Source organism: Chenopodium quinoa, unplaced genomic scaffold, assembly GCF_001683475.1.
Source record: "Chenopodium quinoa cultivar QQ74 unplaced genomic scaffold, ASM168347v1, whole genome shotgun sequence".
Taxonomy (NCBI): domain Eukaryota; kingdom Viridiplantae; phylum Streptophyta; class Magnoliopsida; order Caryophyllales; family Amaranthaceae; genus Chenopodium; species Chenopodium quinoa.
The window spans coordinates 3858789-3871981 of NW_018742309.1; the positions used below are offsets into that span (position 1 = coordinate 3858789).

The following is a 13193-nucleotide window of genomic DNA, read 5'->3' on the forward strand; positions in this document are numbered from 1 at the left end:
ACCTCAAATAACATATTCACATGCTTGCATAACAAATTCATGCTCAACCAACATCAATTCCAAGCATATAATCAACCAAACATGCTACCAATTCATCACTTAAATCATACTTTACAATACTAGCATGATACTACGCATACACAAATATCCTTGTGTACATACTTACCTTGAAAAACGCCTAAACTCGGCTACATTCGCTAGAAATCACCTAGCTTGAAGCTTCCAACAAATAAGAATACATAACTATAATTAATCTACCATTCCCACAAATTTTCAGCAACTATAATACACTTTAAACCTTACTAATCAACCCAATTTAATTACATAAAAGCCATAAAACCTTTTTTTTAAGTGGGTACTTCAAATCCTTTCAAAAAGACATAATATTTATGACTTACATAAAATTCCAGCATACTTATTTAATATAAAACATCACTAATAGACTAGGAAATCATATTTAAATCATTAAAACATTTTTCCTTTTTATGGGTAATCAAACCCTAACTCAATAATTAAAAAGTAGTGTGTATAATTAAATTCCATCATTAATTTGAGGGCTTTAAACTCATTAAAAACATGTTTAAACCATTAATTAAACAACAACAATCTATGATCAAACCTTAACCATAAACCATAAATTCCCAATTTCTAGGTTTGTAAATTGGGGTTTTTGATTGAATAAACATTTGAAAATTATATAAATAATTTAACAACATCAAATACCCAAAATCGATACCAAAACATAATAAAAATCATGCTTTAAATTAATAAAAAAAAGTAGAATTAAATTAGGAAGAGAAAAGAGTTTTTTATAGTGCCGAACCGCAAAAAGAGGGGAGAGAAGGAGGGCGGTCGGCGGTGGTCGCCGATTGCTGCTGCTGGCTGTCGGTGGTCGGCGGTGGTCGCCGATTGCTGCTGCTGGCTGTCGGTGGTCGTCGGTGGCTGATGGTGGTGTCGATGGCTGCCAGCGTGCGTGAGGGGGAAGAGGAGAGAGAGGCGTGAGAGAAGAGAGAAAAAGAGAGGAAAAATAAGGAGAAAAAGGAGAGAGAAAATAAAAAGAACTTTTGGGATTTTTTTTGTGAAATCTAACAATAATAATTTTAGAGTGAAAAATCTTGAGGTTTTGGAGTATTTATACTTCCCTTTTAAAACAAAAACCCATAATTACAAAACTGTCATTATAAATCCTACTCCCCCCTTAACTTCTTCCTTTGGGGCCAACTTATTGGGCACTTAAGTGTCCTTAATTTCCCAATAAGTTGATCCAATTATTTAAATAAAAATGAACCAATTCAAAATACTTTTATTGCCTCAAATAATGAATCATATTATTTTATACACACTTTCATAATATTTAAATAATTAATTTCTTTTAAAATGAAAAGAATCATTTTGATTTATAAATATAAATAAAATAAATAATTTATATGTATAAAATATTAACAAAATACGGAGTTTTACACTAACGCGTTAATATTCGTTTGGTTTTGAAAAGGTCTAAAATTGGTTCCAAATTTTAAGTTTGACTTCGTTTGAATTTGGTTTTGACTTTGCTCTCGTTTGGTTTGACTTTTGAACTTGGTTTGTTTCGAATAGCTTTTGAAAATGTCTTCCGATGTGTGTCTTTGATAAATGTCTTAGCCTTTATCATGGTGGCGGTAATGCCTTAGATTTTCCTATGTCGTATTCTAAAAAGGGCAAAATAGGTACTTTAAAGGAAAGGAATTTCTAGGGTGTTACACCCAGCCCCTTTAAAAGACAAGGATTGTTGTGCGGATATGGAAGTCCATATTGTTTGGGAGACATGGAATCGAGATTAGTTGAAACCTCTTTTAAAACTACCAAAATAGAGAGTCGTCAATGAAAACTAGAAAAACTCATAAACCTCATTTACACCATTCTTAAGTCTCTCGATTAGATCGAGTTGTGTGAAAGGATTAAGGTGTAATGCATGTGTTTTCCTTTTGACCCTTTTGGGAGGATCTTCCTATAAGGTTTTACACTAATCTAATTAATGGCAGAACCTAAAACCCATGCCCCAGACCAATGTATAAATTCTAACAATTAACTAATCACATAAGAGTACAAAGATTATACCTTTGACGCTGCTTTAACTCGGATAAAGCAAGAGAATCACACCCACGTAATCCACCCGCACAATCAAACCCAGGACAATGAACGTTAGCTTAGAACGTTGAAATGGAACTCAAGAATTATTAGACTCTAGGTTCTCACTTTTAAATAAATACCTAACAATCTAATTCTTGTGTAATAAATTCTCCCAAACAACGGGGTATTTATAGAGGGGGATCATCTATTAAATTCAAAACCCTAGCTAGAAAAAAACTTAATTAATTTAATTTAAATGTAAATAAATAAGCCAACAAACCGTCAACGACAAGTGGCGATCACCACTTGGGATAGGTGAAGAGGACCACTCAAGAGCTTGGAGAGCAAGCCAAGGGCTGCCTGCCCCTACCTTGGGTAGCAAAGGCAACTGCCCGGCCTTGGGCGCCAAGGCATGCCTAGCTGGCGCTGCCAGCTTGCGACCAATGCAAGGGCATGCTACCATCCCATGCACAAGCCAACAGCTCGCTAGGCATTTGTGCGCTGACAACTTCACTAGCATGAGCTTGCGGCAGCAAGCTTACGCCCCCATGCGCATGGTGCGGCAAGGCCTCGTGCTAGGCATACAAACCTAGCACGTTGTTTCGCTCGATATTTTTTCCTCTAGTCGATCCTTCTGATTGAGTTAATGCATGTTTAACACTTGGTTTTGACGCTCCAAGCTCAAATACCAATGTTTTAGTCAAAATTGTATTTATAGACGTATTTTGGCCTTCAGGCATAATCCGTCTTTATGGTTTGATTTTGTGCTTGGGTATAACCCGGTTTGTTAGGTTCAATCAATAGCAAGCTGTGAGATTAATTATATTATTCTTACTGATTAGAAGCGGCCTCCATCTAGGCATTCTGAACACTTGATTTCACTTAATAATTAGCTCCCTAATTAGTTCTGAACCATTTATTGGACAAATACACTTGTTCGAAGGACACCATTCCTTTCAATCTCCCACTTGTCCTACTTGTCCTTCGGGACAAGTATGCGTTTTTTGTATTGCCCTTTCCTATGTCACTTAATGCCTCATCTTGAACTATAAGGTAAGATTCATCGTCATCCTTATTACGTCTAGAAGTGTTTCTCGAATTCCTAAGTTTGAATGTTGAGTACAGATGATTATCCCTAATCAATCTGAGCACATCCAACATTTTCACAGTCTCCCTCTTCGAGCGGCCTTGTTAACAACAAAGATATATTCCCCATCTTTGATGGGTGGACATTCTCATTCTTTTATTGCTAAGCTTCACTTACTATGAGACATAGTTGCCTAAGTGTTGCCTTTGTAATCCCCTTTACGGGCCGACGTTTGACAACGTCAAAACAAACTAGTACTTAAAAACAAGTAAACTTAAAATATTCATGGTTGAGAAAAATTACCAATTCAATAGCTTTAATGAGATAAATACTTATGACAATTTATATCTCTTAAGGTATCTCATAGGTCAATCTAGTATAGTTCCAAACTAATACATGTGCAAATGATTTATGAAATTCTCATGTCCTTCAAGCACACGAAACAACGCTATAAACCATACTACACACTAATCTATATTGGTCATTAATCGTCCATCTTTTAAATTACCTCAATTAGGGATAATTTCGGTGTGACATTCAACGTTCACTTAGTAGGTATTTCATTATCCAAGACATTGTCTTGATAACCTATTTCGAATATCGTCAAATCGAGCGAACTCGTTATTTAATTCTAAACAACAATAATAATTTGAAAACAAAAATTACTCCATGCTTATAAACGATAACTTAGTTTGTTACAATAACGTATCCATACAATTTTATTTTTTTCCAGATCTTACAGATCTATTCCGGTAATCAAATCATGAATTATCAATTACTAAGTTAACTGAATATCATAAGCCGTTTAAAAGAAGAAAAAAATTAATTAAAAAAAATATGGTGAGCAATACATATATTGTACATCAAATGTAAAGTTTCCCAACAATAATCAACTTTCACCTTAATAAGAAATGAAAGTCACCTATTTTTACACATACAATTATTCCTTTTAAACGATTTACAGCATATGTATATCACTCATACGGAATAAAAGTAATCATATATCCCATTATAAAATTTATCATTAAAAATTTAGCTTCCAATTTATAATGAAAAACTAATAGTTATCCTAATCTACAATAAGAATTAACCTAAATTGGTTAATAGTTATCTTATAAATGGTCGTTGTACAATAAAATTTATATATATATACTGATTATACACCGATGTTTTTGTTAAAAGAATTTAAAACATGTTAAGGGATTTTATTATAGTATACTTTCACACTAACTTAGAAAAAAAAAGATAGCTTATTACTTTTTTGGCAAAAAAAAACAAAAAAAGAGAAAACTATAACTTATAAAAAATTATGACATTATAAATTGTAGAACGGTGTATACAATAGACTCATCTAATAAGCAAGGTGGGTATATGAATTACACACTTAGCTGAGGGATAATCAAATATGAGTAAAAATTAGACATTCAACAGAAATACTAAGCCTTTGTTTTAATGAACTTCACACGAAACGAATCTGTAAGTACAATTAATAAAGTAAATTTTCCATGTGATAGTTGTAAATTTAATATTGATTATAATAAACTTTTCCGGGCAATGTAAATTGCACTAATGCTAAAAATAGCTTTTAAAAGCAACTATAATATCACTAATATTAAATACTTTAGGTGCAACATATAAGCTTTTAGAGGCAACCGTGATTTCTCTATTACTAAAAATAACTCTTTAAAAATGCTAAAAAAAACTATTAAAGGCAACATATAAATAATTATTGCTAAAATTAACTTTTAGAAGCACATTTCACTAATGTTAAAAATGAACTTTTAGATGCAAGTTTGAATTCACTAATGCTAAAACTAACTTTTAGAGACAATAATTTTATTGATACTAAAAAGAACATTAAGGGGCATCCTCTAATCCACTAATGCTAAAAATAACATTTAGAGGTAATCATAGTTTAATTGATGCTAAATATATCTTTTAGAGGCTATGCAAAAGTATTTGGCTCAAAGTTTTGCCTATAGATAAATTTTCTTGTAGTGTCATAATCATCGTCAACATAATTAACACCTTCACAATTGCTTCTGTTCGGAGACAATCAAACACCTTTACATCGCTTCTGTTTAGAGAGACAGCCGAACACCTTCACATTTGCTTTTTTTTTTTGGAGAAAATCGAACACCTTCACTGCCCTTCTGTTCGGAGACAATCAAACACCTTCTACAACTTTTGTTCGAAGACAATTGAACGCTTTCTACATCTTCTATTAGGGGAGACAATCGAACACCATCTACAGCTTCTGTTCGAAGACAATCGAGCCCCACCATTGCTTCTATTCGGACACAATCGAACAATACACCAGTAATGTCCTGCGAGTGTAATATATTACTATTCATCACTTGGCGATGTCCTAGGGGTATAGTGAATTGTTAGTCATTTATCCAATGATACCCTGCGGGCATAGCGAATCGTCTTTGTTACGGGCTTCTCAAGGTGAAAAGGTTCGTGATCTATCTAGTAATATCCAACGGGCATAGTGAATTACTATTCATCACCTGGCAATGTCCTACAGGCGTAGTGAATTGTCAGTTATCTAGCTGGCGATGTCCAATGTCCATAGTGGATCATCTTTGTTGCGGGTTTCTCGAGGCACTGAGGTGCGTGATCTATATAGCAATGTCTTGCGACGCAGTGAATTGCATGTCAACCATCTCTTCGATAATAATGTCTTACAAGTATAATGAATCGTCAACATCCAGGCGATGTCCTATGGGCTTAGTGAATCGTTATCTATGAATCTGGCAATGTTCCGCCGGCGCGGTGAATTGTCAACATTTTGTAAATTTATCGGGGTGTAGAAAGCTACCAAACATATCTGGTGCCGACGTACTGGTATTAGATACGCATTCTATCCCTTTTACTCTTTTATCTATTGAATTAACACTTTTATGTAGGTATTGGCGTATTTTGAATGGTTTAAAATTGCGTAACGTTTTAAATCATTTTTCGTCCCTATCGCCTACTTTAACTTTTATTTTCGAGACTTACATCTCTACAAACTCAGTCAACATGGGGGCATCTCCCCAACCAATGTGTGAAAACCTTTCATCGCCATTTGGTTTGAGTAGAGTGTTAGATCAAAAGAGTATTTTGTTTTTATTTAAAAACCCAGTTTATATTATTTTTGCTTTTTATAAGCCTATCTTTAATTTCATTACAAACTCAATCTTTTTTTATCTATTTCTTTCCATTGATTTTTGTAAGCCAAATCCATAATTGTTTAAACCATAAACCAATCCAAGCTTACTAGGAAATTCTAGAACTCTTAATATGTGTAAAATAACGAGCCAAACGGATAAATTTCGTTACAAAACGAGCAAAGTATAAAAAAGAACATTCCGAAATTCCTCTTGGATGGCGCGCGCCATAGATTGGCATGTCGCTCCAGGTTCTTACGTGTCATGCCAGATGTTTCGGTGTCGTGCCAGCTTTTCTACATTTTCTATCTTGTTTGCAGCCTTCAATTCTATAAATATTGTAGGCCTTTGAGAGTTACGGGAACCGTTTTTTTCTCTCATATTCTCTCTTCTCTAATATTTCATCTCCCTAATCTTCAACAATTCTTCCTCCAAGTGCTACTAGCATCAATACTAGACTCGAAGCTCTGTCGATGGTCCACGACGTGAAAGGTCGACAAAACCTTAAGGGTTTCAATTTAAACTTAATTTGGTTTGATTTATTTTAATTTGATTTATTGATTTTATTGAAGTTTACTAACATTCTTTTTAAGCAAAATTGGTCTCAACATCAATAAATTTTAACAAGGTGCATGTAGCAGCATAAACTTTGACTAGTAGCTATAACACAAACTTCTTCATTGGGTGCACAAAATATCATAAATGAAACTCGACACCAAAGATTTTGTCAAAGATAGGATATCTAATAATATATTATCATAAAAAATCGTCTTGGATATGTAATTTGCATGCGGAAAAAATGATGAGACAAGGTTTTCAGAGTCATTTTAGTTTGCATGGGACAATTTTGAGATCAATTAAGCAAAAATTTACCAAAACGCATCGATTTGTGTGCTATAAAAATGTCTCGGTTAATGTCTTTGATCGATTTGGACCTTAAGGAAAATATGATGTCAAAATTTGCAAAAAGTTCATAAAATATTAAAGATTTCACGTCTTCGAAAAAATCTTTGTACCTGGATTTCATCTATGTATTTAGTGCACTCGAATTAAAAGTTGGTGTTGTTACGTCTACTATTCATAGTTCATGGTACTACGTGCACCTTGGTAAAAGTTTGTATTGTTGAGGCCAATTTTGCCTTCTTTTTCTGATGTTGAAACGGGTCACAATCAACGTAAGTAGACTTAATTATTTTTTCAGTTAATAGATTCTACTGTATTTGTTCCTGCTAGATTGATTTCAATTATCGGTATCATGATGCCTAGGGATTGTATCACTAGTAGAAAAAATCAAATAGGCACCCCCCCTTTAGCATCGGTTCTTGAAAACCGGTGCCAAAAGAAATGGGCGGAATTGGAAAATAGGGAGTTGGCACCGGTTCCAACCAAAACCGGTGCCAACTTATTTAATTAGCACTGGTTCAAACCGCTGCCAACCTTTAAGAAAAAAAAAAAAAAAAACCAAGGAAAGCAATAGAGTTGGCACCGGTTCGCCTTAAACCGGTGCCAACTATAGTAATTAGCACCGATTTGAATTGGTGCCATTAAAAAAAAAAAAAAAGCCCGGTTTATAATGCGCGTTTTCTTCTTCATTTCCTTGATCTTTCCGCTTCTCATCTGATCTTCCTCTCTCTCCTCCATTGTAGCGTATTCGAATATCTCCATTGATGGGGCTTCTGAGCTTTCTCTCAGCACTTTCCTAACACTCCTTCTCTGTCCTTCGATCTCCTTCTCCATAAGCGCCACTTTCCCTTTCCTTTCTCCTTTCTTTCGATCTCCTTCTCCTTTTCCTTCTCTTTTTCTACAATATTGGAGGTTAGGGTTTCTGGGTGCGTCTATTTTGAATCAATCATGTGCGTGTGTCTTCGACAACAACAAATTCGAATCAATTTCGAACCAAAAATCAGAAATTCGAGGTTAGGGTTTCTGGGTTATTTAGCTTTGCGTTATATTGTAGCAGTTCTGAGCTTTCTCCTCCATTGAAACAACTTCTGAGGTAATGTTTTTTAATCAATGAAGTTTTTTAATCAATGAATATCAATTTCGCTAATTATTTGTGTTAGTTGTAATTTCCTTAATTGGGTTGTTTTGCTGGAAAAGTTACTTCATTAATTTGTTATAGCGTAATTGATTTTTGTAGATGTGTTTGATATTTATTTGAGTGATTAAGTCTTGTTTGTTTGCAGGATTAACTTTTCTTTATTTCTACGTATCATTTCTCTGTCAATTTCGATTATTTGAGAAAGAAATCTAATTTACAACTTGGTGTATTGATGATTTTGCGAACTCGAACTCAAGTCGATTATGTTAAAAAATAACTCATTGTGCTGCTGGCTAATGTGCTTCCAATTAATTTAGGGTTTTCCTGCAATTTCTCTCTTCAATTTGTTAAGCTCTCCCTTTCAGATTGGAGAAAGATCATTGCCATCTTCACTACCTCATTTTTAAAATAGCACCAGCACTCTGGAATTGGTTAATCTATTCTCTTTATCTTTCTCTTCGTGTAATACTTTATTGCAAATTGCTCTTAGATGCTCGATATATATATATATATATATATATATATATATATATATATATATATATATATATATATATATATATATATATATATATATATATATATATATATATATATATATATATTTATATGAATTTTTTGCTTATATTGATTTTTTCTTCTCTTTTCGTTCTTTTCATGTTAAAACATAATTTTGGTAAAACTTTATTGCATTATTTAACTAAGGGTGGAAAATAGTTAGTTTTCAACTATGTCCAGGTGGTCGGTAATAGATAGATACATGTAGAGTTGTGTTTTATGTTATTTATCTATATTAGTTTTTAGAATTTTAGTTTTATATTTCTGAGCTTCCTAGATAATATATACTAGAGATGTATGCTATAATCATCATACAAGGTTACAATGTTTTATAATTTTTCACGTCTATGTTGTTTTAAAGATTGTGTTTTTGGGTATTGAAATTGTAGTTCTTTTCAATATTACTACCAGAATGCCATTATAATGATTAGTACAATGTAGGTAATTCTAGTAATTACTGTAGTACCTATTAGCTATTTTTATACTTTTATATGATTATTATGATTATTATAAGTGAAATTGAGTAGAGCTTGTTGTTTCTCTTCTACAAACATTGGTGAAAGAACTTAAGGTTATTTAAGAGCTTCAGAATTTACTTCATGGCATACAGTGTATTTTTAGGCAACATTATAAAATTAGTAGATTATTGTTTTAAATTTAAATCAAATGGCATACAATGTATGTATTTATAATTTGCCCTCATGAGATTGTATTCAAAATAATAGGCCACTACAAATTTGATGTGTGATTTTTCATCCCATAATTTGGAACTTTTGTTTACCTAATAGGCAAGCACTAGCTAGTAAATTTCTGTTGCAGCAACTCTCACAATGTGGACAATTAGAAATGCAGGCATGGAAGCATTGATGGTTTTTTTATGATTGACATTGTTTCAAAAATGTTAGGAGATTTGGTCTTTATTGAGTAATAGAGTTGTAGTCCATGTATACTATATACATATGGGGTTAATGACAAGTGATTCGTTTACTTGTATGCACTATTTAACTATAATGAAGATATAGATTCACTATTAATTCTAATAAGTTAAAATTTTATGACAAGTGTGTATTGGTTAGTGATTTGTGTTATATGCAGATCTGAAGCTGTGCCGATTTATATATGGGCGAAGTTAAGCAAGAAATAACTAATGAGGTATTTCTGATGGGGTATTTCATTTTTGTAAAGTCATGTTTTTGGGTCTTATGAACTTATGTGTGGGATTGGTGTATGTCACTTGAAAAAGTGTCTAATGAAAATACTTGGTGGAACATTTTCTGGAATCTCTTGTGGGGTATTTGGCTAAGAAAGAATACTTAGGTTTTTGAAAACAAAAAGATATCTTGGGTTTGATGTAATCAGGAAAGCTGTTGGTATTGTTGGGGGTGGGGGTGGGGGTGGGGGGGGGGGGGGGGTTGAGTTGGCTAATGAGGTTATTTTTTTTTGCTGCCCTGCTGTGTCTACCCCCTGACTGTATTTCCTGTTGTTGGCTGCTATAAGGTGAACACAGACGCTGGTTGCTTCGGGGATGACAGAATTGGTTTGGGAGGTGTTATGCATGACAGTATGGGTGAAGTGATGCCTGCTACCTACACAACTATGAGAGGTAGTGGCAGTGTTGATGTTGTGGAAGCACTTGCAGCAAGGCACTATCTCAAGATAGCCCTTGATGCTTGACTGGATATGATCAAAGTTTTGTCTGATAATATATCAATCTTTGCATGCATCTGAAGAAGAAGTATATGGAGTGTAATCAGTTTGGACTAATTGTGAAGGATATCCTTGAATTAGCTAAGTATTGTTTCTCATTTTCTGTTTCTCATGTCGGTATATATATACTTGTATATATATTTTTGTTTAGACTTGGCACTTGTTTCACTAAGCTTTTTGGTTGTATAGGTGCAATATATGAGCAAACTTTGAGATGATGTTTTGAAATGTAGTTTAATGTTGGGTGTTATATGTTAAAGGGTGGCTAAAGGTTTGTCTCAGGACTCTTAAGTGCAGAAGTTAGCTTTTCAGCATTGTATTGAAGCTGTAATGTTCATCACTTTTAGTTTTTATTATTTTCTCTTTTTATTTGGATTAAATTTGATTATATTACTTCGTATATTGTTATTTTTCATACTAAATTATGAATTGATCCAAGGTATCATTATGGGAATAACTTGCATCTTATGATGATGAGTGTTGTAAAGAAAATTGTGGTCAACTATTTTTATTGGTAAGCATCTAACTTAGGAATGTTCTGTTATATAGTGCCTGTTTTCGGACAGTAGATTTGGGATTGTGTTCTAGCTTTTGGGATACTTTTATCTTCTAGTTTGTAACTCATGTGTTGTATTGATGATGCCATCCGCAATGCAATTTGTTTACGGTATTTTTTGATACTAAACAATTTAATTTCTACATTAACACTTCTAGTTTATACCTTGGCTTGCTTATTTATTCTTTTGCACATATGTCTCAGAGTTATTTTTTTCCTAAGAAATCCTCGTAACAGTTGGCTAATTTACCTAGTAGATAAAAGGGTTTGCCCATATTTATATTGAAAGATTGATGCTTGTTAGATATTGGTAACTCACTGTTCTTGATAATTTTTATTTTGAGATTCAGAAAGAGTTATGACTAAGGAAGAAGGGATTGCTCTTGCATAACATTTTGGTTCTCTATTTTATAAATACAAAGGCAAAACTCAAGAAAATGTGGCACAGTGCTTTGAAGAGCTTTCTTTGAAGATAATATATTTCTCTAACCTTAAGAGTGTTCAGTTCAGTTCAGTATCTAAATGACATAAATTTTGAAAGATCTATCCGTTTCGAGTTACGAAATCTGAAGCACATTATTTAGCCTTAAGAGCATCCATCCACAGTTGAAGCTCGTTACGAGCATCAAACTAACCTACTGCCATGAATCTTTAGTATTGTGTTATTAAGTGGAAGTGTGATGTGCAGTGCAGGTGCCTCGGAGACTGTATAGAAAATTACACATTAGCATTTTCAATTAGACAATCCTCAAATTCGAGGGATTATTTTAGTCCATTTTTTAAATCATAAAAATACACGTGTATAGCTGCTGGATGCTGTGTTACCTTAAGCAGGACTGCTAGTTTCTGGTCCTCCTGCTGTCTGGTTTCTGTTGCTGGTTCTGTTTGTGCACTGCTGCTGCTGGTTCCTTCTCTGCTTTGCCAGCTGCTGCTGTTTCAGGCTCTGTTTACTCTGGCTGCTGTTGTGCTGTTCTCTGCCTGGTGCTATGTGCCTGCTTTTGGCTGCTGTTGCTGTCTTGCTGGGCTTGAGGGTCGGCGCAGTGTGTTGGCTGGTTCCTTCTTCCTCTGTTCAGCTGCTAGTGTGGAGCTGGTCTTAGATATTTTTGTTATTTGCTTTGATTTTTTTTTGGACGAAAATTGTAATATTACAGCCTTTTTTAAGGAAAATATGTAACTTTATATATATGTTAATGTTTCTATATCAATTTAAGTGAAAAAATGCAAAAAAAAAAAAAATAAAAAAAAAAAAATTATTTTTTTGGGGTATTTTTGGCACCGGTTTTGACCAGAACCGGTGCCAAAAGTTTTTTTATAATTTTTTTCACTTTTGGCACCGGTTCAACGGAAGAACCGGTGCCTCAGTGGGGTTTTTTGCACCGGTTCTTGCTTTGAACCGGTGCCAATAGTATTGAAAAAAAAAAAAAATGGCGCCATGGTAGTTAGCACCGGTTAACTAGTGCCAAATGCTTTAGTTGGCACCGGTTTTGAACCGGTGCCAAATTTTCATGGATTTGGCATCCCTCAAATACCCAATGGTTCAAAACCGGTGCCAAAGGGGGGGTTTGAACCGGTGCCTTTTTATCTTATTCGTCTAGTGTATTAAGTTTTTCTAGTGTCATGTTTAGGATGCGTTATCTGTTCGTTTAATTATTGTCAAGTTGTTTCTTATATTTATGAATGACTATCCTATTTTGTTGTTATCACCATATTTCATGTTTCAATCAAGATCCGTAATTGGAAATCACGCTTAATAAGATAATTTGAACAACCGGTTTAGGTCCCCAGTAATCATGTTGTTTAATTCAAGTGATAACAATATATAGTTAAATTTATGTTTGCATTAAATATGCAACCAATTTAGATTTATTAGTTTGGAGCGAACTATATCTTGTTTGTATGCCTTTTGAGTTGCAATTAATACATGTCGCTATAAGAATCAAGTAGAGACTAATACGAGCAAAATTGACTTTTTGACTCAAT

The 13193-nt window shown here is 33.8% G+C and overlaps 1 long non-coding RNA gene across 1 annotated transcript; it reads left to right on the forward strand.

Moving 5' to 3' along the window:
* Positions 1 to 7536: 7536 nt before the first annotated feature.
* Positions 7537 to 11010, forward strand: LOC110688315. The gene is made up of 3 exons (XR_002504558.1): positions 7537 to 8347; positions 10046 to 10102; positions 10448 to 11010. It is a non-coding gene; the product is annotated as an uncharacterized LOC110688315 (long non-coding RNA).
* The last annotated feature ends 2183 nt before the right edge of the window (positions 11011 to 13193 follow it).